Source organism: Xyrauchen texanus, chromosome 12 (assembly GCF_025860055.1).
Source record: "Xyrauchen texanus isolate HMW12.3.18 chromosome 12, RBS_HiC_50CHRs, whole genome shotgun sequence".
Taxonomy (NCBI): Eukaryota; Metazoa; Chordata; class Actinopteri; order Cypriniformes; family Catostomidae; genus Xyrauchen; species Xyrauchen texanus.
In genome coordinates this window covers 27,268,073-27,291,183 of record NC_068287.1, presented here as the reverse complement: position 1 = coordinate 27,291,183, position 23,111 = coordinate 27,268,073, and the positions used below count along the sequence as shown (strand labels likewise).

The 23,111-nt window shown below is 42.4% G+C and overlaps 1 protein-coding gene across 5 annotated transcripts in view; it reads right to left on the bottom strand.

Moving 5' to 3' along the window:
• The window catches only part of LOC127652934 (uncharacterized), a 31,473-nt gene extending 8,600 nt beyond the window's left edge, over positions 1-22,873 (bottom strand). For 2 of the 5 annotated variants that reach the window (XM_052139393.1, XM_052139397.1), the window contains exon 1: positions 2,746-3,186. The gene's annotated coding sequence lies outside the window, so the exon portion shown is untranslated. Of the gene's footprint in view, positions 1-1,155; positions 1,254-2,745; positions 3,187-22,767 lie in introns of those variants that run through there. The other 3 variants (XM_052139395.1, XM_052139396.1, XM_052139394.1) reach the window with 3 other exon arrangements.
• Positions 22,874-23,111: the final 238 nt, after the last annotated feature.

The window sequence follows — 23,111 nt, the reverse complement described above, 5'->3', positions numbered from 1 at the left end:
GTTATGAAGAATGTTCAAAGTGGGCTCACACTGACTGATCCAATCACAATAGAGATGTCATGACATGCCAAATGTGATCAAAATGAACAGAAAATTGTTAACAACATTTTGAAGTTGTTATTTTGAGTAAGCATTATGTTAATTTGTTCCTCAAAAAGCATCCTGCTGTCTCAAAAGTATTTGCATAAATGTTCTATAACTATTGTCCCTATATTGGCATGATATCACTATAACTAAAAGTGTAGGGTTAAAGACTCCATCTTTTATCTGTTATAATGGAAGGTTTTTACAACCTTTCATTAGTGTTTCTTTTCACACAAATGATGTTGCTCCATCAAAATTAAATTAAATATTTTTTTAAACCTTGATACAGATTTTTTCCCGCCTTAAGGTGTGCGTTTAGCCCCGCTGAACCCTATATTCTATTTTATTCATATCAAAGTTGTTGTTTTTTTAAACGCAAGAGATTGGAGTATAAAAAAAGAGTACAGCACAGAGGTTTGAACAGAACAAAGAGTGCATAAGCAAGTTCAGTATAAGTCTTCTGAAGATGACAACCAAGTTTGAACGTCTACCTTCTAAGATCTGTCTAGTACATGGCCTACTTTCAGCACTTTTAAAGTTAAAAAGTATTCAAATCTGCAAGAACAAATGCATGCATGTGGATAGTTGAGACTTCCTGAAGTAAAAAATCTAATTCCACTGTCAAAGTAACCAGAGCACCAAACAGATTGAAATATATAATTTCAGTATATCATTTTCAATACAGAGTGTATTGGTTTTGTGTCGACGATATCAAGAGAAACTGAGAGCCAAGTGACCCACAGAGCGCACGCAGTTTCAGTTTATCTGCTTTACGTGCCAGATAGAGCCAAGAGATAAATTGGCTACAATTCCGTTTGAAGTGATTAGTGTGAATTCAAGATCAATGAATCTTAATTTATAAAAACTAATTTGGATAATCACAAACTCTGTATTTTGTATTCATATTGAAATAGTAAAATAATAAACCGTTAACCAGACCGGTGCTTCAATCGTTGCGCACTAATGCACCAATCTCTTTTCAGATTTGGTCAAATTAAAGTAAAATCCTAAAATCCCAATGTAGGACTTAATTCTTCTCTCTGTTAGCACGATCTAAAACATGCGTCTTACCTTTCAGCCTTCTTGTCATGTACTGCAACGTTTACTTTCGGTCTGCAGTTTAATTCAAGCAACGAGCGCATTAGAGAGTAATCTTCAGTTGATTCTGTAATGGGCTCATGAAAATTGAGTTTCAGTTAAGTGCACCAATCTATTACATGATGCTACCTAATGGATCTGGGACAAATTCAGCACACTGAGATGCAAAAATATCTCTTACGGTAACACAAAAAGAAAGGGCATGTATATAAAATATATATTATTTTGAGACAAAAGACGTATTTGTCATTTTCATGGTTATTTGGTGATAAAATCAAACGTTTTTCAATAACTGTACAATAAGTGAAAGAAATGTATTTTGGGTATAAAAAAAAAAGAATCTCTCCTGTTGCAGAGGCTAAAGGCCCCTATCAAACACATTGTTTTATTAAATCGGGCAAATAGATATGTTATGAAGAATGTTCAAAGTGGGCTCACACTGACTGATCCAATCACAATAGAGATGTCATGACATGCCAAATGTGATCAAAATGAACAGAAAATTGTTAACAACATTTTGAAGTTGTTATTTTGAGTAAGCATTATGTTAATTTGTTCCTCAAAAAGCATCCTGCTGTCTCAAAATATTTGCATAAATGTTCTATAACTATTGTCCCTATATTGGCATGATATCACTATAACTAAAAGTGTAGGGTTAAAGACTCCATCTTTTATCTGTTATAATGGAAGGTTTTTACAACCTTTCATTAGTGTTTCTTTTCACACAAATGATGTTGCTCCATCAAAATTAAATTAAATATTTTTTTAAACCTTGATACAGATTTTTTCCCGCCTTAAGGTGTGCGTTTAGCCCCGCTGAACCCTATATTCTATTTTATTCATATCAAAGTTGTTGTTTTTTTAAACGCAAGAGATTGGAGTATAAAAAAAGAGTACAGCACAGAGGTTTGAACAGAACAAAGAGTGCATAAGCAAGTTCAGTATAAGTCTTCTGAAGATGACAACCAAGTTTGAACGTCTACCTTCTAAGATCTGTCTAGTACATGGCCTACTTTCAGCACTTTTAAAGTTAAAAAGTATTCAAATCTGCAAGAACAAATGCATGCATGTGGATAGTTGAGGCTTCCTGAAGTAAAAAATCTAATACCACTGTCAAAGTAACCAGAGCACCAAACGGATTGAAATATAAAATTTCAGTATATCATTTTCAATACAGAGTGTATTGGTTTTGTGTCGACGATATCAAGAGAAACTGAGAGCCAAGTGACCCACAGAGCGCACGCAGTTTCAGTTTATCTGCTTTACGTGCCAGATAGAGCCAAGAGATAAATTGGCTACAATTCCGTTTGAAGTGATTAGTGTGAATTCAAGATCAATGAATCTTAATTTATAAAAACTAATTTGGATAATCACAAACTCTGTATTTTGTATTCATATTGAAATAGAAAAATAATAAACCGGTAACCAGACCGGTGCTTCAATCGTTGCGCACTAATGCACCAATCTCTTTTCAGATTTGGTCAAATTAAAGTAAAATCCTAAAATCCCAATGTAGGACTTAATTCTTCTCTCTGTTAGCACGATCTAAAACATGCGTCTTACCTTTCAGCCTTCTTGTCATGTACTGCAACGTTTACTTTCGGTTTGCAGTTTAATTCAAGCAACGAGCGCATTAGAGAGTAAAATCCCCCTTACATTCCACACGGAGTGCACGACAGTCATCACAAGGAAATAGAAATGACTTTTACTGTCCTATAATTTGTGGTAATCTAACAGCAGTTATTAAGTAGCGTGGGTTTAGTGTATGTTTTACAATCAACAGCATAACAAACAGGTCCCCAACCTCAGACAATTTACAGCGTTTCCTGTGCTACACTTCTAAAATATATATTAAAAAACCAAGAACATGACTTGAGAGTCTGGCCAAATTGATGCCCTACGCAGAGTTCCAGGTGGACGATAGGGGTTCTCGTGATGTGAGCGCGAAGAGATCATCAAATTCCGCAACTGCTTTCGGGTAATTGAATAACATATAACGTGTGAGTAAGGGCAGCCGGTGGACTTTCTGGTGCCCTCTTCAGGGTAAGATGGTGTCCCCCTAGGGAGTTGGTGCCCTTCGTAGACTGTGTAGTCTGCTTATTGGGAGCGGCGGTAATGCTTAATAGAGTACATGTTGACAAAGTGCATCAAGATTGAATATATATATATATATATATATATATATATATATATATATATATATATATATATATATATATATATATATATATTGTTTTTTTTATTTATTTATTTTTTTATTTAATACACCGTGTAACAAATTATTATTATTATTATTATTATTATTATTATTATTATTTTGGTTCCTGGGTAGTACGCGTTATTTCCTATTGCTTATGCCTCAAAAGTATATAAAATGGCTATTATTCCCCACAAACTGGGGACCAGGACAGTGATATTTTGAAATACCTTTGCAGAACATTCCAGATAGATTCAGTGCTGAGTAAACTTGGAATAAATTCTAGAACTAGAGTAATAGTAATAGAAAATAGTTCCAGTAATAGAAATAGTACATGGGGCCTTAAGCCCTCCAGTTCAGTTAAGTTCCAGCTGTCTAAGTGGATACATATCTGCATTTTCCTGAGATGGCATGAAGAGGCAAGCATCCGGCTGACACATTTTGCTATGTCTGCGGCCAATTTATCAAGACAAGAGCGAAAAAGTACGCCGTGGATGCATCTGCTAAGATGTGGACGGCCTACAAGGCTTTTTCGACAAACCCTGCACCTCGTTTCACCTGCGAGCGCTGCAAAAAAAACAAAACAAAAAAAAACTCTGGAAACTAAGATGGACAATTGTTGTATGGAATTTTACATTATAAAATGTGTACATTTTTTAAATTGTAAAAGTTTTTAATTTTTAAATGTTTGAAAATGTTTAATGTTCCAAAAATACACTCACCTAAAGGATTATTAGGAACACCTGTTCAATTTCTCATTAATGCAATTATCTAATCAACCAATCACATGGCAGTTCCTTCAATGCATTTAGGGGTGTGGTCCTGGTCAAGACAATCTCCTGAACTCCAAACTGAATGTCAGAATGGGAAAGAAAGGTGATTTAAGCCATTTTGAGCGTGGCATGGTTGTTGGTGCCAGACGGGCAGGTCTGAGTATTTCACAATCTGCTCAGTTACTGGGATTTTCAAAGAATGGTGTGAAAGAATGGTGTGAAAAGAGAAAAACATCCAGTATGCGGCAGTCCTGTGGGCGAAAATGCCTTGTTGATGCTAGAGGTCAGAGGAGAATGGACCGACTGATTCAAGCTGATAGAAGAGCAACTTTGCCTGAAATAACCACTCGTTACAACCGAGGTATGCAGCAAAGCATTTGTGAAGCCACAACACGCACAAACTTGAGGCGGATGGGCTACAACAGCAGAAGACCCCACCGGGTACCACTCATCTCCACTACAAATAGGAAAAAGAGGCTACAATTTGCAAGAGCTCACCAAAATTGAACAGTTGAAGACTGGAAAAATGTTGCCTGGTCTGATGAGTCTCGATTTCTGATGAGACATTCAGATGGTAGTCAAAATTTGGCGTAAACAGAATGAGAACATGGATCCATCATGCCTTGTTACCACTGTGCAGGCTGGTGGTGGTGGTGTAATGGTGTGGGGGATGTTTTCTTGGCACACTTTAGGCCCCTTAGTGCCAATTGGGCATCGTTGAAATGCCACGGCCTACCTGAGCATAGTTTCTGACCATGTCCATCCCTTTATGGCCACCATGTACCCATCCTCTGATGGCTACTTCCAGCAGGATAATGCACCATGTCACAAAGCTCGAATCATTTCCAATTGGTTTCTTGAACATGACAATGAGTTCACTGTACTAAAATGGCCCCCACAGTCACCAGATCTCAACCCAATAGAGCATCTTTGGGATGTGGTGGAACGGGAGCTTCGTGCCCTGGATGTACATCCCACAAATCTCCATCAACTGCAAGATGCTATCCTATCAATATGGGCCAACATTTCTAAAGAATGCTTTCAGCACCTTGTTGAATCAATGCCACATAGAATGAAGGCAGTTCTGAAGGCGAAAGGGGGTCAAACACAGTATTAGTATGGTGTTCCTAATAATCCTTTAGGTGAGTGTATATCATATATGAAAAATGTTGCGAGAATCTCTAACACATTAGTCATGGGTGAAATAAATGTATTTTTGTAGGATGGTACAGAGGGGAAAAGAGAGCCATGAAGTTTGCTATCCCAAGAATTTTGCGGGAACCCACTGACCACTCAAGCAACTGCTATTTCTGCATGGTGGACCCTTCCAAACGTCGGACTGGTAAGAATGAACCTGCTATCACGTATTCGGACATTCCTTCATCCATCGCCCTGTGCCACACTGCCATGAGCTCCCTGTACCCACTCCTCCGGAGAGGGCAGCCGTCTTTAGAAGAGAGCAGCAAGTCATAGAGCGAGGAAGACGTCGTAAATCCAGATGACCATTTCAAAGGTGGAGCTGAGGAGAGAAATCCATACTACCCCAACCAAAAAGACCTCAGCGACTTGATTAGAGATCTTGGTCTCACCAAGTCCAATGCCGATCTTTTGCCATCTAGGCTCAAGCAGTGGAACTTGTTGGATGAAAGTGTGCAAGTTGCAGATCAGAAGAAGAGTCACCAACCTTTTTCCAGCTTCTTCACCCGTCAAGATGGGCTCTGGTTCTACCGTAATGTTCGATTTTGTAATTGTAATTGCCTGTAACCAGAATGAGTGGTGCCTCTTCACTGACAGCTCATCCAGGAGCCTCAAAGCCTTGCTGCTCCATAATGGTAACAAGTACCCATCTCTTCCCCTGGCTCACTCAGTGCACCTCAAAGAGTATTACAACAGCATCAAGACCTTGCTGGACACCTTGAAGTATGATGAATACATTTGGGGGATAATTCATGAAAGTGATTTACATTATAATAGTAAATCTCGAAAAAACGACTCACTTCAAAATCTTTTGAAGTCATTTTTGTATTTAAAAATGCATGTTAATTTTGATTCATATTTTGTTGTTTTCTGACTTTATGTGAACGAAAAGACACAAATTCACCCGTTTTCTCATTGGAAATAGGTATATTTCAAAATATCACTGCCATGGTCACAAAAGCAAAATTTGTGGGGAATAATAGCAATTTTTTTTATACTTTTGAGGAATAAGCAATTAGGAAATAACACTTACTACCCAGGAACAAAAATTGTGATACATAGTGATATTGATGGAGCCAAGTTCATGGGTTTGGTATGAAAGTTGGTAGGGACTGTTTCGTCCGGGGCGTAATTGTGTGTTTTTTTACATGTGCAGTAATGGATTTTACTACTGACAGTGTATATGCACTCACAGAAATGAACCATAGCAAAGTTTATTATTAAGTATTTGCATCTATTTGATTTTATTTAAATAATACTATTTTCAAAATGTATTTATTAAAATTCAATAGAATCAGCATACAAATCTTAATTCTGAAATCTATTAAATGTAAACAGTTCGAATTTATGAACTTGGTTTAAATATGGAAAGCTGTGAAACAAGCAAGATTTAATTACTTAAAATGCATGAGATTGGTTTACACAAATTCGGGAATGAAATCATTTCGAGATGGAAATGACGTCAGAGTTCTCTCTGCCTTTCCCGGTCTTTTCAACGTTTCACCCCAGTGCCGCTCACTGTATTGTGACCTTTACGAAGGTAAGTTACATCTATATACATATTTGACCTTTTGTACGTATGTTTTATCAGTGCAGTTGATATCGTATCATACTAATATACTGACAATCAAATCCGACAATTTACCCAACGGGTGGCTAAATGGTGGTTGGTGCTGAAATATTAACATTGAATAGGCTACTTACTATTCATATATCTTCAAATATCGTCGCTGTCGGATGAAAAGTTGTATCTACAAAAAGGCGATTTTACAGGAAGAGGAAAAGACTAAGTCAATATAGATTTATGTGGCAATGACAATGAGAATACAATTTGCTAATCTTGAACAATTTCCAAAATCGAACAAGAAGTTACATTTGTCTTACCTTATCAGCTATAATAACAGGAGAAACACGTTGCCTTCTTTATAAAATGAACTATCTTGAGCTCATCATGAACGAGATTCTTCGTCAATTAATATAGCATTACACAACTCTTTGACTATTAATTAAAGTAAACATCACAACATTAAACAATCTCAAAATGGTGATACAAGGTTTTCATCTGACAGCGACAATATGTAAAAAATTATACTGCCTTTGTGATTTCATAAGCAAAATAATGTCACCCAATTATAGAACTGGATGTTAAATGCATTTTGTTTCTAACTAGTACCACTTGTCTTTCCAGATAACTAAATCAATTCTTTCTCATCAACATCAATTTGTATGCAGGGCAACCTCTTAGACCCAGTAAGTATGTAGGCTACAAAGAGATTGATTTATGTAATTTTTCAATGTACTCACTTGTTACTGACACCACAACTGATACTGTTCTTTGTCTTTACTTACAAAAATTGTCTTTTGTCTTTTTATTTACAGATGCTGTGTTAATGTGGCCATGTAAAGTGTGTGACATTTCATTATCTACCAGGTATGGTTTGCTAAAACATTTTAGGTTGAGACATTTCCACTATGGCCGCACATGCCGGTATCCATGTGTCTATGCAGATTGTCCTTGTACATTCAAAACTTGGAAGAACCTTTTGAGTCACACCTATCAAACACACAGAAAGCTAGAAACAGCAGATGTTCAGGTAACTACGTTCTCATGTCAGACATGTGGATGTGAGGAACTTTCAACTGAGAAGGAATACTTTACTCATGTAAATCAACATCTTAGGCAGTATGAAACCATAACTTGTATGTTTGAGGGATGTGTGTATCAGACAAACATATATGGTACATTTAACTCACATAAAAATCGGAAACATAATCCCCACACTCTAAAAGATTTTAAAGCAGGTGTAGTTAAAGTCACTGCTCAGTCTAATGAATCTGGTAGTCCTGTAGATGAAAGACCCTCATCTTCTGCAGACATAGATTTAGGTACTCTGTCAGATGCAGATATTGATGTTGATACTTCAGATGACCTTCCAAACATAGTGGAACAAAAAATAGGCTCAATTTTATTGAAGTTGGAAAATGTTTTCATGTTCCTTCTACAGCAATTGATCAATTGCTTGATGAGCTACACTACCTGCTAAGTACTGTGTCTGTGCCTGTAACTTGTAACAGTATTTCAGAATTTTTCAAAAACAAAAACCTAGAAATTGATTGCTTAATTATTACGGAACTAGCTGATATACTGTGTAAATCTAATCCTTTGGTGAAAGCAATAGGGCAAGGTGGCCCTCTTGCTACATATTATAAGAGAAAGGAGTACATTAAGAAAGTATTTAATATTGTTGAGACAGTGGAGTTTATTCTGGACCAAAAAAAGAGCAGGACCTTTCAATATGTCCCATTATTGCGTTCTTTGCAGCAGTTGCTTGGTACTGAAGTGTTAAATAGGGTTATCAATAGCCACAGAACACAGGGAAGTAATACAGAGAAGCTTGATCAGCAGTATCGCTCTATAAGAGATGGTTTGTACTTAAGGAAAACCCTTTCCTGTCAGGTGATGAGTTAAACATTTGTTTAACATTATACATTGATGACTTTGAATTGTGTAATCCCCTTGGCACTTCCCGAAAGAAGCACAAATTGTGTAGTGTATACTGGATTCTGAATAACTTGGCACCAGGCTTTCATTCAGCACTCACCTCAATTTATTTGACAGTTTTGTGCAAGAGTGACGAAGTAAAGGTATATGGATATGGTAAAATATTAGAGCCACTTTTACACGATCTTGTTACTTTAGAGGAGCATGGTGTGTTCATCTCAAAACTTGGAAAGTTTGTCAAAGGAACAGTCCATAGTATAATAGCTGACAATTTGGGAGCCCACGGATTGGCTGGTTTTGTAGAGAGCTTTTCGGGGAACTATATTTGTCGATTTTGTACTGGTCAGAATGTAGATATTCAATCAAAGGACGTTCAGTCAGGTGCTTTTTTGCTTCGAACCAAAGAAATGCATGAAGCACATGTGAAGTCTGCACAGGAAACTAAAAGGAATTGCTTTGGAGTAAAGAGAGCGTGCGTTTTAACCGAACATCTTCACCACTTTCACGTTAGCACAGGGTATCCCTCAGATGTAGTGCACGATTTATTTGAGGGAGTTGTCCCATTTGAACTGGCTCTGTGTTTGAGTATTCTGATCTCTAAGAAGTATTTCAGTCTTGAATGTCTTAACAAGCTAATACTCAAATTTCCTTACAAGTGGAGTGACAAAAAAAATAGTTCTCATATTATACCAGACAGCTATTCATCTAAAAAGACAATAGGTGGCAACGCCCATGAGAATTGGAGCTTAATACGTTTGCTTCCATTTCTAATAGGTGACTTGATACCAGAGGGTGAGCTTGCTTGGCAAGTGATACTAGACTTTAAGGACATTGTAGAATTAGCTGTGGCACCTGTTCATACTGACGAGACAATTGCCTATCTTGATGTCAGAGTGTCTGAGCACAGACAGAGACTACTTGAGCTTAACCCAGGTGGAAGGCTGAAACCTAAACACCACTATCTTAAGCATTATCCACACTTGATTAGGTGCTTTGGGCCTCTTGTATGGATGATTAGATTTGAAGCGAAACATAGCTTTTTTAAACAAGCTGCCCGACACACAAACAATTTCAGGAATATTGCACACTCACTGGCAGTCAAACACCAGCAGTTGATCAGTTATCACATACATTCATCCAGTTCACCAAATTTGGAAGTTACAAATGTCTCCACAGTCCAGGTTGATGTTCTGAATAAGGAAATTGTTTTGGCTGTCAGACAGAAGTATCCAGATATCAGTCAAGTTAATCTTGCAAAAAATGTCACCACTAGAGGAATTAATTACAGAAATGGAATGGTAGTTGCTTGTGGTTCAACTGCTGGAATGCCTGAATTTGCAGAGATTCTACAAATGTGCATAATGGGAGATAAGTTGAGTTTTATTGTTCGTTTATTTTGTGCTTGGTATAGAGATCATTTTAGGGCCTTTCAATTGACTTTGTCACCAGGTGAAGAGGTTGTCCTGGTTCAGCTTGAAGAGCTGACTGATTGCTATCCTCTTTCTGCCTACACAGTTGGATCCAGACGTATGGTAACCCTGAAGAGACACATCATCATCAAAGGTATATTGGATAGCAGGGACCTCAATCTCAAATCTTGGTGGATCTCCATGAAATTTGGTGACAACAATCATGTTGCCTAGATCAGGGGTTCAAGTCTGAGACTGTGGGCCAACACTGTATTTATTAACAAGCCTAATACCTGTCCTCTTGGCGTGTTTGTGTCTGCACTCTAGATTAAGAAAGCAGGATGTCTGGACAAGTTGCCTTCAGAGTCCTTTTTGGAAGTGAAGAAGATGCAAAAAAACTAACTATTGAATCTGGAATACCAACATCTGTGGATGAATTGGCTCTTAAAATTAAGACTTTCTTTGGAGTGACAGAGCAGTTCAGGCTTCAGTACAAAGATGTAGACTTTGACAATCAATTTATGAATCTCTTGTCAACTTCAGACATTCAAGATAGAAGTACTCTGAAAGTGGTGTACTTACCATGTGAGGCTACCAGCTCTGGAATCTCCTTGGCTCCACCCACTAAAGATACATGCTCCACAATCCCAGGGACGCCCCCCTGTGAATCTGCCAGCTCTTCATCGCAAGACCCAAATGATTCAGCATCCATTCTGTCCTATAGCAGCAATGATACCATCATATTGTCATCTCCTGAGTCCCGGTCCTGTTCTTGGCCTGAATTCTTTGTCGTGCCACACTTTCATATTGTGCTGAGATGATGCTCCAGTCTGGAAATACTGATTTCAATGTAAATGGAACTTTACTAACTCTTACCCCGAAAGTCAGATCTGATATTCTTGAAGGCCTTGCAGAAGAAATTATCAAGTACACAGCATATCCAAAGGATTATCATTATGCAAAAGTTGCTGAGGCCTTGATCCAGACCCACCCATGTTTGCTTGAGAAAGGAACTCGCACTGGGTATTGCGGATGGAAGCACTACATTAAGGTCAAGATGATGAACTTTCGCACCATGCTCAGCCGAGTTGGACACACAGAAGTCACTGTCAACTCACTTAAGAACAAGCGGAAAGGTCAGGGGAAACCAGCTGCAAATGTCAAGAAGCCCCGGAAGGCAGAGATTAATTTCTGTCCAAACCTTCCAAGAGGCGAAACCATAGACAGCCTAGAGGTGGAAAGGATTGCTCTATTGACTGAAGTAAAAAAAAAGAAAAAGGACGAGGCAGTGATCAAGAAAAAGATGCACCTTACCTTCTCGTACAGAAGACAAGAAGTTCTCCAGGAGCCAACCATTACGAAACAGATGGCCAGCACTATTTGAAGTTGGTGAAGTAAGTGTAATAACCAATTTGTTTGAATTTTAGATACAAATTGCATTTGGTGTTCTACATCTTGTTTAAAGTCAAGTATACAACTGTTCCTCTGACTTCAAAATTCATTGGACAACTGGACAGATACACTGATGACCTGATCAAGATTTTCCATGCCAGAGGAGGATCTGCAGGAAAGAAAATCAGAACCATAATGGCACCGATAGCTAATGTAAGTGTCAAGCAACAAGGTGCTTGAATGCTTAAGATTTTTGTGTTTTTTTCTCCACCTCAGTCCTTCTACTCTCCTCCCTTTTTCTAAAAGTTAAACAGATTTGCAACCTGATTTGCAATTTCATATAGCAAATATGGGTTTGTGAATTAATGTTAACAAACATTCACCACCTTCTGATTCCCCCAGGTAGGGGTCCAGCAGCCCTGTCTGTTCTAGTCTTAATATATTCATATATTAAACTTAATATTCAGCATTACTTAAACTGTATATCAATGCATTGACTATATCTTAATTATTTTCTTTGGTATCTTGTTGGAATGCTTGTTACAGAATGCAGACATAAACATCAAGCTGACTGTGTCCTGAGGAGCCTAAGTGTCTATCTCAATGAAGACATGGAGACACTCGTCAAAGAATACGTGGTAAGTGTACGTCAGCCTACTCTTCTTTGTGCCAGATGTAATAACATTCCCTCCAGGCATTCCTGATATCGCATTCATGAGAATGGGACATGTGAGGTCACAGTGACCTTGATGTTTTGACCACCAAAATCAGTTCATTCTTGAGTCCAAGTTGACGTTTGTGCCAAATAAGAAATTCCCTCAAGGCAAACAGTGGAAGTGCTGTCACTTGTAGGAAGTAAACACCCTAGAGCCTGAGGAGCCTGGGACAGAGAGGGCAGTCTGCCAGGTTGTGGCACCTAAATGCCTCAACTACACCTATGAAGACAATTCTTCCACGAACAGGAAGGTGAGAAGGCCAGAGACACTTAACATAGTTCACATTAAAGCAGTTGGTATTCCCAAATTAACATTCCTGTTTTGGATGTTTTGTTTAGTTACTAGGACACCAGGAGGAGGACTCTGATGATGAAAACAGTGATGTGGAGCATACATCTGTAAGCTTTACAACGCTGCATATTTTGTCATGGTCATTTAAGAAGTAACAAGGTAGTAAAAAAAAAAATGTAGAAACCTGTCTTTGTCAAAGCACACTATACCATTGAAAAATAATTGTATGTGTCAAATAAGCCTGTCAGTTTTCTCAACTTGAAAAGTACTGAATCTTTGTTTTTTTTACTAGAATGGATATGGAGGACTGTCTGCATATGAACTGAAGCGCCTGGAGAACATCAGACAGAAACGAGCCTTTCTGTCTTCCATCAAGTTATTGCAGGTAAGTAGACAAGGAGCATGGGATGACTTTTACAAATCCAGGGCACTTTTGGTTTGTGCAAGTCAGGGTAAATGGTTTAATCCTCAAATGTCATCAATAATGTAGTTAACAAGGACAATGTTATCCACCTCTTTGTCCTCCTTCAAAGCACCCCTTATGGGTCTTTTCCACTGCACTGTATGACTCTGCTCGCTTTTTGGGGGTTTTCCACTGTGGATAGTACCTGGTACTTTTTTTTAGCACCACCTCGGTCAAGGTTCCAAGTAGGGCTGAAACGATTAGTCAACATTATCACCAACGTCGACAATAAAAAATTGTCAACAAATTTTCGTTGTCGAATAATCGTCTGATTTAATTTAACACTAAATTAATTTTAAGCAATAGCGATAGCAGTTTATGTGACTTTCGAATTGTAAAAAGAAATAACAATAAACGAGGTTCAGACATTCCTCTCGTTAGCGAGAAACGAAATGACGCGAAACGAAAATGTCTTTCAGGAAGTGTCTCAGCTGTTAGCCGCACGCAGCTACCACCGGACCTACCAACAGTGTAGGGGAAAAAAATCTACTATCTAGATTGGCGAGCAATGGGAGGGAGAGTGCCCTGGACTTAGCCACGATGGAGGATGGCACTTTTTGTAATGTTAACTCAATCTGCTTGAAAGCTACACTTTATTTAGTTGACCAGCTACTGGAAAGCTTGCTTCTAAAACAACCAGGCCAATTGAACTGTTACACTTGTGTAAAATCACAATGAGATAGTAACTAACAGCTAGCAGTCATGTCATTGTTTATGGTCAGTAATGTTTGTGTCGTGTTTAAGTTGATGTCACAGCAGTAGAGGTGGCGCAACTATGACGATCAGCCTATAATCCCACCCACATTGAGGCGGCACTAAACTGCAGTAGAAAAGCAAGCTCAGAAAAGTAAACCGAGTCTAGTCGAACCATAATGTGCAGTGGAAAAGTGCCATTAGTGACCTTAGTGTCTCAAACATTGCTCTCCGTGAATAGATCCAATGGGGAGTAATTATTGCTTTCCTCTGTCAAAAGGCAGCTGAGGATCTGAAGCAGTCAGTATGGCCGAAGCCATCTCAGCGGAGTCTTATGAGGTAAAGTGGATCAACTACTGGCTACACTCACTCAGATGACAATTTACATGATTTTATTGATTTAGAAATCATTTACATGATTGATCGATTAACACCTATTGGAAAGAATATGTATAGTATTTACAAGTTCATGTATTTACAGTCATGGGAACCTATGTTCTCTTTCACATTTTAGTAAAAAAAGAATAATAATTTATGTATACTGAAAAGACTGTCTTTCTTGATGTAATTTTTGTTGTGGCAGGTCAAAGGCTGCTGTGACAGAAGTGGTTGCGCCTCGCAAGTCCTTGTGTTTGCAGGCAGACACCCTCCCGCTTCCCCCTGAACTCCAAGGTGTATTGACCTATGAACATGTAAGTAACTGACTGCAATGCCTTGCTTAAATTTGATATGCACCAATTTTAAAAATCGCACTAAACTTAAAGGTATTGGCTGTCTGAGCTCTGCTTTGAGGTAGGAGTCAGCCTTCTACTTTCAGTTGTTAATCTTCTACTTTCAGTTGTGAAAAGTGGTAACTTTTCATCCATTTTATTTTTCAGGCTTTTTGGAGGTGGTCCAAGGTTACAGTTCAAGGTCACTATGACACTTATGTCCATCCCATTCTCATGAATGTGATACCCCCGAAACACCTTGAGGATGAGATGATTAGATTTTTGTGTTCAAAAGTCAAGGTATCTGTGACACAGCTCATTGTTCTCTTTGTCCACCAGGACATCGAATCTAGAGAGGCTGAGTTGGGGCAGACAACGATGGGCATCTATGCCATTCAGGTGGAGGGTGCCGGTCCAGGAGACAGACATTTTGCAGATGTTGCCGTGGTACTTGAAGGTGTGAAAGTTCTGCAAAACCTAACAAGCGTCACCCTTGGATGCGTGATGCTTTTTGGACTGATCTACATGCTTAACTTAAGCTACCCCAAGGACCTCAAGTCCACATTTGAAGTTTTCCAGAAAATCCTGATGGAACTGGACTCATCCAAGCTTTCACCAAAAGTCCAAGCACTGAAAGTTATGTTGCTCAAGTGATTAAACTATATACATTTCAGTGTTTGTAAATCTAGGTTTTTCTTAATTACAATTTTTTTAATTATTATTTACAAAGCACTCTGCTCTCAATTGCATTTGTTGCAAGTTGTTCTGCCATTCAAGAGAAGCCTGGGTTAGATTGCTTTGATTTACTACTGTCAGCACCTGGTAGTTAATTGGATCGCTATCCACTCCAGGATATTGTTCCATTTATCAGTTTATGAGTTTATTAAGGCTTTTGACCACTGGCACTGGTATTTTCAAGATTCTGTGTTTAACAATAAATTGTTAAATGCAACAAAATGGTCTGATTTATTTTCATGTACTTATTTTTCTATGTATTGTAGTTATTGTTGTAGGTGTGGGGCGAATAGGAAAATTATGTATTAAAAAAAAAAAAAGTACATAAATGTGATGTATTTAGAGTAAATTGGGTTTATTCCCTAAGCCTGGTTATGTATTTCAAATAAATAGGTTTTATTCATATTGAATACATAAACCTGGTTATTATGTATTTCAAATAAATAGGTTTTATTCATATTGAATACATAAACCTGGTTATTATGTATTTCAAATAAATAGGTTTTATTCATATTGAATACATAAACCGTATCGGTTACCTAACGTAACCTCGGTTCTCTCTAGATGAGGGAACGAGTATTGCGTAAGCTAGCTTACGCTACGGGAAAGATTCATCTTTTCTGAGATATTGAAGCCAAAAAATTATCCTTAATTTTTGTATCCATTGTCAACGCAGTGCGGCAGCTGCAGACCTTGAGCGGGCTAGCTAGCGAGCTCATAGGTTGCTCTGCGGCAACTGCTGCAGCCTATAGACGAGCTTGGGCGAACTCGCATCCAATGAGTGAGCGTCCGCGCTCACTGCAACAAAGCCCGCCAAAATGGGCGTGACTAGAGTGCATATAAGCGTAGTTCGTAGGCTGGAACCCTGGTTTTCATTGACTGAAGCGAAAAGTCGCTCGTGGCGCGAAGCACGGCCGGCTACGCAATACTCGTTCCCTCATCTAGAGAGAACCGAGGTTACGTTAGGTAACCGATACGTTCTCTTACGAGAGGTTCTCTCAGTATTGCGTAAGCTAGCTTACGCTACGGGAACCCATTGTCAACGCCGTCGCGCCAAGCATCCACTGTATGAGCCCCAGGGAATTAAGGGGGACCCGGGGAGCCCTTATGAGTGGGGAAATAATATTTGGCCGGCAAGAATGCGGGTCATTGATTGTGTAATACATAAGCACATAGTGGGAAGGGAACGACAGCGGGCGGTGCCGGTCTGTGTGGAATGTGTCCCATCAGTGCAGCTCACCAGGGGAGCTGTAGCGTATTAAACCGCTAGTAGTTTTGCCTGCAGAGCGGGCACTTCCATATTGTAAAATCTGACAAAGGTGGAGGGGAAGTCCATCCCGCTGCCACACATATGTCGTGAATGGAAATCCCGCTGGACCATGCCCACGAGGATGCCATGCCTCTAGTGGAGTGAGCCCTAATGCCCAACGGGCATGGCAGGTCTTTTGACGCGTATGCAGCAGCAATAGCGTCCACTATCCATCTAGATAGTGTCTGTTTCGAGGCGGCGAGACCTTTGGTGCGCCCTCGAGCGAAACGAAAAGCTGCTCAGAGCGTCTGAATGCGGCGGAGCGCGCAGTATACAATCTCAGTGCTCTGACCGGGCAAAGGAGATTGGCGTCGCGTTCGCTATCGGGTGCTGGCAGCGCCGATAGGGAAATGACCTTTCCTCTGAAAGGAGTACCGATCACCTTGGGAACATAGCCGTGTCTAGGCTTTAAAATTACCTTGGAGTCACTTGGTCCAAACTCAAGACACGCAGCGCTGACAGACAGCGCGTGAAGGTCTCCCACACGTTTGACTGATGACAGGGCAGTCAGAAAACGGTTTTGAGTGAAAGGTATTTCAAATCCACGGATTGAAGTGGTTCGAAAGGGGGCTTTCATAGTTTCGAGAACTATAGAAAGATCCCAGATAGGAACCGATGGGGGCGCGGGGTTCATCCTTCTAGCTCCCTGAGGAAGCGGATGACCAGCTCGTTTTTACCCCATGACTGGCCGCGCAGGGGTTCAGCGAACGCCGCAACGGCCGCCACATACACTTTGAGCGTGGATGGGGATCTGCCCTTATCCAGCAGCTCTTGTAGAAATACGAGCAGCGACGACACCCCACATGTCCACGGGTCCAGGTCTCGGTAGGTGCACCATTTTGAGAACACAGACCATTTTGACACATAGAGTCTTCTCGTGGAAGGGGCTCTAGCGTGTATGATGGTGTTTATTACTCCTTCTGGCAGAGCGACGGGTAGTCGTTGATCACCCACGCATGCAGCCCCAGCTCTGGGTGGGGATGCCAGATTGTGCCGCGAGCTTGAGAGAGGAAATCTGCTCTCACTGGGATGGGCCACGGCGCTGTCAGTGACAGCTGCGTAAGCTCCGGGAACCATGTCTGATTCTCCCAACGCGGGGCTATGAGGAGCACCGAGTGACGCGTTTCCCTGATCCTCTGCATTACCTGTGGCAATAGCGAGACGGGAGGGAAGGCGTAAAGCGGGCATCTGGGCCAGTCCTGGGCCAGCGCGTCCTCGCGTTTCGAGAAAAATATTGGGCAGTGAGAGTTCTCTTTGGACGCAGAGAGGTCTATCTCTGCTCTGCCGAATAGGTGCCATAACGTCTGGACTGTTTGAGCATGCAGGGACCATTCCCCTGGGGGAATATTGTCTCTGGACAGTCTGTCCGGGCCGTCGTTCAGGTGGCCTGGCACGTGCGTCGCCCTCAGCGAGCGCAGGTGGCACTGGGACCAACTCAGTATGCGTTTTGTCAGATGGAAGAGGTTCCTGGATCTGACACCGCCCTGACGGTTTAGGTAGGATACCACAGATCTGTTGTCCGAACGGACCAGGACGTGGTGACCCTGAATGACTGGGAGAAAGCGCACGAGCGCGTACTCGACCGCTATCATTTCCAGACAATTTATGTGAAGGAGCTTTTCCTGAACTGACCATAGGCCGAAAACCGGAGAGCCCTCGCAGACCGTGCCCCAACCCGTGTTGGACGCGTCTGTCGAGATGACTTTTCGGCGAGATACAGCTCCCATTGTCACTCCCCGCTGATACCATTCGGCCACTGTCCAGGGCTGCAGAGCTGAAATACAGGTCTGAGTCACCTTGATGGGCTGGCGGCCTGTGGCCCAAGCCCAGCGAGACGCGTGGGTGTTTAGCCAATGCTGAAGCGGGCGCATGTGCAGTAAACCCAGCTGAAGTACTGCTGCGGCTGAGGCCATGTAGCCTAGCACTCTCTGAAATTTCTTCAGAGGTGTGAAGCTGTTCATCTGAAATGACGCGGCTAGTCGCTGCACACGGCGTGCGCGCTGTGTAGATAAGCGAGCCGTCATTGCCACTGAGTCTAGTTCTATTCCAAGGAAGGAAATTGCCTGACTGGGCTGTAGTGAGCTCTTGGTCCAATTGACTGCAAGGCCCAAACTGTTCAGATGACTGAGGAGAACTGTCCTGTGAGACAGAAGCTCCGTATGTGATTGTGCCAAAATCAGCCAATCGTCCAAATAGTTCAGAATTCACAAACCCTGACTCCGCAGGGGTGCGAGCGCCGCGTCCATGCACTTCGTGAAAGTACGGGGTGCTAAGACAGGCCGAACGGAAGGACGGTGTATTGATAAACCTGGCCGTCGAAGGCGAATCTCAAGAATGGCCTGTGACGGGGATTTATCTGAATCTGAAAGTATGCATTTTTCAGATCGAGAGAAATAAACCAGTCTCCCTGGCACACATGCGCGAGGAGTTTGCTGGTTGTAAGCATTTTGAACGGTCTTTTTGCAAGCGCTTTGTTCAAAACCCTGAGATCTAATATTGGTCTGAGGCCGCCGTCTTTCTTGGGGACAAGAAAATAACGGCTGTAAAACCCCGACTCGCTCAGGGGAGGCGGCACTCTCTCTATGGCCCTTTTGCACAGAAGGTTTGCTATTTCTGAACGAAGCATGCGCGCTGCTTCCGTGTTCAAAGTAGTTTCGAGCCGCGCTCTGAAGCAAGGAGGACGGCGATCGAACTGTAGCAAATAGCCCTGTTTTATTGTGCTTAACACCCATTCGGATATCCCTGGAATATCTTCCTACGCTTTGAAGCGTAATGTTAGAGGGTGAATGGCCAAATCGCTCTGATTGCCGCACAGCAGCTGAACAGAATGTGTGAGCGCACTTACTGTGCTTATGCTGGACTGCTCGCAGACAGCATGGACAGGCTGTTCTGTGAGTGACTTCCGATTGAGGTGAATGGGGAAAGAGTCACGTCTGTTAAGTGATGCGCAAGCATAGCCACGAGCACGGGACTTACATACAGAGAAGTGTTTGCTGGCCGTGTGACAGAGCGGGCAGAGAATGGGCGCGCGCACGTATTCGTGAGCGCATTTATTGACTCTAACACTCGAGTGGTTCAGTAACCGCTTTTGAGTGTGCTCTGATGGGGACACGGAACGTGTAATGCTTGTGTGTAGAGGTGAACACTAGATTGTGGGCACATTTTCTACACATAAGGCTGGTCGTGTGACAGAGCGGCCAGAGAATGGGCGCCGCGACGGATTCGTGGGTGCGTTTATTAACCCTAACACTCGAGCGGGTCGTAACCGCTTTATGTGAGTGTGCTCTGATAGGGACACAGGACGTGTAATGCTTGTGTGTAGGGGTGAACACTGAATTGTGGGCACATTTTCTACACATAAGGCTTTATTTTGGGTCGCCGTGGAAACGGCGTTTGAGTGCAGGCAAGCGGGTAATATCACCGGCTTGTTGGCTGCTGAATCCACCGCTGCAGTAGCCTGAGAGAAGGGGACTGACAGGGGCGTACGGGACTTACATACAGCTGGCCGTGTGACAGAGCGGGCAGAGGAGGGAGCGCGCGACGGGCTCGTGGGCGCGTTTAACTCCAACACTCGAGCGGGTCGTAACCGCTTATGTGAGTGTGCTCTGATAGGGACACGGGATGTGTAATGCTTGTGTGTAGGGGTGAGCACTGGATTGTGGGCACATTTTCTACACATAAGGCATGTTTACTCTTTACAAGATTTCTTTGGGTCGCCATGAAAACGGCGTTTGAGTGCAGGCAAACGGGTAGTATCACCGGCTTGTTGGCTGCTGAATCCACCACTGCAGTAGCCTGAGAGAAGGGGACTGACAGGGGCGAAGCTTTGACGGTGGTCCGGCCGTGGCGGGACTGAGCCGTCGTTTTCTCAACAACGCTAGGAGGACTTCGGTTGCTCAGGTTTCAGTACAATCTTAGGCCGAGGCCCGCAGGGGGCGGCGGTCTGCGGCGGCTGTCTGAGCGCTGATCGAGGGTGGCCGCCCTGTCGACGCTGAGAAGTCTGGCTTGTTGAGCTGGGCGCTGTGAAGAGGCTCGTGCAGGAGGCTGGTCACGTGGGCGGCCTGCAGAGGAGCTAGCGCGACGAGGCAGAAAGAGATTCATGGCTTGGGCTTCGAAACGGTCAACAATGCCACTCACCGCGGAACCGAAGAGACCGGACAGAGAGAGCGGCGCGTAGTGCGTTCAGCTTCTCCCAAGTCGGCTAGTCAGATCTGAAACAGCCTCTGTCTGTAAGACGGCCATGGAATGCAGAGCAGATGCGGCTTGGCCGGCAGCGGTATAGGTGCGGCCAACACAGGCGGAAGTAGTTCTGCAGGCCTTAGACGGGAGCACCAGCTTAGACCGCCATCTCGCGGAGGGCGGGCAAAGGTGCGGCGTGGAGTCTGTTGGGAGCCTGCTCAGGGGGCGGTGATCACTCGAGCCCGAGGCGGTCGACGGCCTGTGTGAGGAGGCGCGTTAGTTCCCCTTCGACTCCGGCGCGGGTCCTGCTGGATCCCTGGGCCGAGGAGGAGGCGTGTGAGCCTGACCACTCCTCGCTGTCCGAAGCCATGATGGAACAGCCCTTATCCTCCGCTTCTTCGTCCGAGATGGCAGCAGAGCAGCCGCCGGCGGCAACTGCGCATCCCGGTGGGCGGGGAGGGTGAAGGCGATGCTCGAGGGAGGGGCTCCGGCGAGGCAATCGCTTCTACCACTGGTTCCGGCAGCCTTTGAGAGCGGCGCTTTTACTGCGCGGCTGAATGGAAGGCGCGCGGCGGCTCGGTCCTGAGCGCTCGAGTCGAGCCCGCAGGGTCGACATCGAAGCTCCTCGCAGAGATCGCATCCGCCTTCAGCGAGGGCGAGCTCTGCATGCCCCAGTCCCAGGCAGAGAGCGCAGATGACGTGGCGGTCTCCGGTGCTGAGAGGGGCGCAGCATGAGGCGCAAGTGGAGCGAGGCATCTTTAAAAAGACGCTCGTACTCTTTTGTGAAGTTCATAAGAACTAGCTTGCTTTAAAAAGGATACGTCGCCGGATGGCGTAGCTCGCAGGACGGCCGGCTTCTTCGAGCGCTGTCCACGCTTGCTTGATGCCCCTCGAACAGCGACGCGGCTTCCAGTTCAGAGATGCGAAGAGCTTCGCTGAAGAGATGAAAATCAGGGTTCCAGCCTACGAACTACGCTTATATGCACTCTAGTCACGCCCATTTTGGCGGGCTTTGTTGCAGTGAGCGCGCGGACGCCTCTCATTGGATGCGAGTTCGCCCAAGCTCGTCTATAGGCTGCAGCAGTTGCCGCAGAGCAACCTATGAGCTCGCTAGCTAGCCCGCTCAAGGTCTGCAGCTGCCGCACTGCGTTGACAATGGATACAAAAATTAAGGATAATTTTTTGGCTTCAATATCTCAGAAAAGATGAATCTTTCCCGTAGCGTAAGCTAGCTTACGCAATACGAGAGAACCTCTCGTAAGAGAACTGGTTATTATGCATTTCAAATAAATAGGTTTTATTCATATTGAGTACATAAACCTGGTTATTATGTATTTCAAATAAATAGGTTTTATTCATATTGAGTACATAAACCTGGTTATTATGCATTTCAAACAAATAGGTTTTTATTACACGGACATATAAACTACATTAGTAGTTATACGAGCGTATGGGACGCTCAAGTGGTTCAGGATTAATGCCGTCAAGATGGTGCACAGTGGTGTGTGTTTCCGGTAAAAGAAACACGAAATGGAATCCCAGTTTAACTTATTTATTCAAAGGAGTTTTGTATATGTTAATTCAAACGTGTGGTCTGTAACAAACAAAATAGAAACAAAGAAAAAACAGTTGTAATTATATCAGTAAATGATATAAACATTCAGTTATTATATAATATATAAATTAACAAATGGGTTAACTGCGTGCCAATTATAATAAAATAATAAAGTAAACAATGATGCACAGATTGCACGCTCATTGCGTGTGCTCAATATTACAGCAGCAGTAAACATATAACATGTCATCAAATCAACATGTTCAAACAATATTGAACAAACCGGGTGATCTGTAACTAGGAAGAGAATATAATATCTTACAACATAATACAATGACAATCATTTTCATGCTCAAAGTCCACTATGAAAACTGTTCAGTTTCACTTTGTGACGCAGTTTAAATTGCATTCATTTTACGAGCAAATCTCGACATTCAGAACAATAATATTATATGAAAACTCACCCGTATTTACGCACGGAGAAAAAACATATACGTCGCTGAATAACAGACCAGCCGGCCTAATTTGTAACTCAGATGCCGATTTTGCATGTCCACACCTAGCTGAGCGCTATATAATACAAATCACTCAGGGGGCGTGGTTAGGGCTTTCTCACAGTAGTTTACATTAAGTTTATTAGTTTGTTTATATTAAAACTATGTAATGCAAATGAATGGGAATTTTATATGCAATTAAATTACATAAATCTTACAAATAAGGTTAAATATTTCTGTGAGTGTGTGTAGTGGGTCTTGTGGCAGTGTTGTTTTGTGCTCTCTCTCTCTCAATTTTCAATAACAAGAATTGA